The sequence below is a fragment of the Mandrillus leucophaeus genome, unplaced genomic scaffold (genome assembly GCF_000951045.1).
Source record: "Mandrillus leucophaeus isolate KB7577 unplaced genomic scaffold, Mleu.le_1.0 Scaffold1701, whole genome shotgun sequence".
Taxonomy (NCBI): domain Eukaryota; kingdom Metazoa; phylum Chordata; class Mammalia; order Primates; family Cercopithecidae; genus Mandrillus; species Mandrillus leucophaeus.
This window is the reverse complement of record NW_012101701.1, coordinates 38,410-42,370: the sequence shown is the minus strand read 5'-3', so window position 1 is coordinate 42,370 and position 3,961 is coordinate 38,410. Positions and strand designations below refer to the sequence as shown.

The 3,961-nt window shown below is 35.0% G+C and overlaps 1 protein-coding gene across 1 annotated transcript in view; it reads right to left on the bottom strand.

The window, feature by feature from the left end:
• The window catches only part of LOC105537316 (catenin alpha-3-like), a gene marked incomplete at its 3' end in the record, with an annotated part of 150,931 nt that extends 148,632 nt beyond the window's left edge, over window positions 1–2,299 (bottom strand). Inside the window, exon 1 of the mRNA XM_011976893.1 lies at window positions 2,155–2,299. The remainder of the gene's footprint in view (window positions 1–2,154) is intronic.
• Between the last annotated feature and the right edge of the window lie 1,662 nt (window positions 2,300–3,961).

The following is a 3,961-nucleotide window of genomic DNA, read 5'->3' as shown; positions in this document are numbered from 1 at the left end:
AAAAAAAAAAAAAAAAAAGCAATTGAATTGTTCTGTAGCTGGAGGCATGGGCAAGGGTAGTCCCCAGGCAGTAAACTCTCCCACGGGTGGGCTGAGGGGCTAGGGCTGAGCCTCAGGTGGGTCTCCTGTTTCCTGTGCTCCTCTGCACAACGGCCTCCCTCCTGGGATCTGGGGCAGTCGCAGGAGGGGCAGGCTGGGAGGGACTGCCGCAGCTGTTGACTTGGGCAGGACGTCAGAGGACTCAGACACCAGCTTCCCATCGCAGGTCTAGGTCTTCTTCACAACCACAGCCCTGGTGAATCATTTCTTATTGACCTTACTTTTAACAATGAATAAAAAAGAGCCAAGTGACTGTCCCTGGCTCATCATGATAATATCAGAAGACAACACTGAAAATCCTTAGCAAATTTTAACTACTACCCTCTTGTCTCTTTTCAATACTGCTGTGTGACAGCAGCGAGTTTCTAAGTTAGTTCACTTAGACAAGCCCAGTTTAGTGAGTGCAAGGCCCAGAGTACCAGAGTCTTCAACATAGTAGGTGTCTTGCGAGTATTTGAAGATGAAAGTACATTATAAAGTCCTGTCTCTGGTTTCCTTCTTTCTACTCAACAACTGTTTTTACCAGTTAGATCAATCCAGTTAATTTTGACCTTACAGAAGTTGAAATTCAAGTTAAATTTACTGCTAGATTAAAAGGGTGAAAAGAAGGAAAGTAGCTAATGCCATTTACAACAATTTATTTTTTTAAAATACTAGGACTAGTATTCATATATTTATACAAAATTGCTAAATATATTTTATTTTAAACATTGTCTTGATCGTGTCTGTTCTAATATGTAGATATTTTATCTTATTTAGATCACTCCGGTTGTTTCCAAAAAACTAAGCTTCCTTTAATCTCTCTTCTGAACTAACCAAATTTTTTTCTGAACACTTGAGGCCACATTTATGTTCACATAAGTTAGTGTGTGGGTTAAAAGGGTAGCAGTTCTTCATTATTTTTCACCAAAACACAAGTGACATTTAAAGCGTATTTAATATTCACAATCTAATATATTCTCCTCATTCCAGAGCCACCGAGGTAAGAGGAGGCAACTGGTTTGCATGAAACTCCACCATAAGATTTCTGAAACCCTGTATTTTCTCTCTTACCAATCCATAATACACCACAGTTATTGTTGAGAATTGCTGCATTTATTTTATTGTGTTTTCTTACTCCTGGCTGTTTTATATCCCACACTTGTTTTCTTTCTTCTTTCACTCCACACTTAATTTATCCTATCTTGAATTTCATGCAGCCTTATAAACCACCTTAAATCCTTTCTCGAGCAAGGCAAGGAATAAATAAAGAGTCATTCTAGGTATCTGAAAAAGCAATCTTTTCTCATTTACCTTAGATAAAGCCTTACAAATTTAACTTCTTGCTGCCTCTTAGCTATGCTCTACCGTACTGAATATACAAGTATTGGAAATCATGAGTTTCTCCTTTTTTGCTTTACCAATTCTCTGTTTAAAAATATTTAAGTCTGCACACAGAAACTACAGGGAAAACAACTCTGCACAACTTAAGTTTAAAAGCCCATAACAGCAATTAAATTGTTTGCACAAATAACCTACTTACTGTACAATTTTTGTGTCTAAAGTATGTAAAGTTTCGCGTGCCTTGCATACAGTTACTCAATCATTATAGTAATAGCTCAGTTACAGAGTAGGAGTTTTTAAATGAGCTGATGTAAGACTGCTATAGCTTGGGCATGGCACATGAGAATTTGTTTTAGTGCTATTTTTAAAACCACTAATAAACAGCAGACTCGAGCCTCTGCTCAATTGAATCTGCCTGAGTTGTGAAATTAAAAAATGTGTAAGAGAACCACATTTTTATCTAAATCTGAAATGCCTGCTAATATACTCGGAAAAGTAGACATTTAAAATTGGAGCTTTCATAAAATAGTCTAGAGTTTAGTGTTACTAAAAGGAAAATTAGTTATAAAAGTAAAAATTGTACAACATAATAGTTTCTATTCATCCCATTTTATAGAAATAATGTCCTTTCATTTCCCCCAAAGTTATCTAACCGAGCAACAGATAATCTATAATTACTAGGATTTGCCTTATAGCAAAGTTTGATTTTTAAAAGTTTGACACTCCACTCACCTACTGCAGGACAGAGTATTGCCCATATACAGATACTAAACCAATTGTCTAAGCAATTTCTTGTATTTAGAAATTCAGTGCCACTATCATGGCTCACAATTTGGCTTATGATGCATCTGTAAGCAAACAGCCTGACAAGCACCCTAGTGTATTTCAGGATGACTGACAGGACACAGTGGCCCAACCAAGAAGGGGGGATGGGTGCTCTTAAAGCAACATGCCAGTGAAGGGTAACATCAAACAGCAGAATCAGACCTGAAATTCTATTTTTCAGATTTACAACGAAATAATAATACATTATCCACTATCAACTTGTAAATACAACTTGCATGGTCATTATGTACCCAAAACACTGTAAATCCCAAAGTAGAATTTTTGAGAATTTGTAAAAGTAGAAAGAAAAAATGTAAAACAGGCATGTTATATGATACTTCCCTGAAGTGATCAAGCTTTCAGGTTACTTAAGAATATGCCAATTATTTTTAACAGAAATTAAATCAGGCTATCCACAGAAAAGCCATTCTTTCTTTTCCTTATAATATCAATTTTTATTTTAGATTCAGGGAGTACTTGCACAGGTTTGTTATATGAGTATACTACATGATACTGAGGTTTAGGTTATGATTGATCCCATCACCCAGGAAGTAGGCCTAGTGCCCAATGGTGAGGTGAGAAAAGCAATTCTTATCTCACCTTCAGATATTTGTCAATAGCTCTTACAAAAGCAATTCAGGAATAACTAATGAAGGTAATTTAAATATCTTTAATTAATCCGAATTGTTATTGAGGATAGGGGCCAGAGATTCATGTATTTTTCCCCCTACTGCATTCCTTCCCTATGACCTACTTCAAGATTAAAATATAGACCAAAAGATTAAGAAATTCCCATTATAGATATTTCTACATTAATTTCACTTTAGAAGACATTTAAGTAACATATTGGCTTCATTCTTCACATTTACAATTTTTCCTATATTATTTCACAATACTCTGCACTGCTCAATCTTTATAATAGAGCAATCATCCATATTTTAAAAACAAACAAAAAAGCCAAGTCACTCATTTTTAAACACAATCCCTCATTTAGCCAGTAGAGGGTATTATTAGATTCTGAAAGCCCACATATTGCACCCAATAACATGTATTTTTATACTTCAGCTAGGAACTGGGACACGTCATCTCGACTTTCCTTAGTAAATGCACTTGGAAATATCCCATTTTACTTTGCCCATATAAATTTGACTTTTAGAGCCCAGATTAATGTTTCTCATCTGTATCAGACTACCATTATTTCCTCCTCTATCTGCTCCATCAGCTGCATCCTCTGAAATAAAAGAAAAGCACTAGAAGACCAAGAAGTGGCAGAATTACCAAGAAGTAGCAGAACTGGGTTCAACCATCAGAAAGACTTTCCACAATCCTAAATTTTTCTGGGACAAACAAACAAACAACAATCTTACATAAAGATTCTAAACTCCATTAAAAAATCCAAAACAAATTCTGAAGAAAACAGAACTAAACTATAGGATAAAATCTCTCTTCAAAATCATATGATGTTTGCAACCTCTTTAACTCATATATTGTAATTGCCCTGTTTAATATTTGCTAAATTTTCATTATGTATTAGAAGCCACAGGCTAATTTTTAAAAGTATATTTCCTGTTATTACAGCATTATTATATTTCTCATAAACAAGCAGTATTATGACTAACAAAGTTCCCATATAATTTATAGGTTATTTATTTTATAACTTAACATTCAGTGTGGAAAGACATGGACAGCAATTTGCCTGATTTATTCTAAAAAT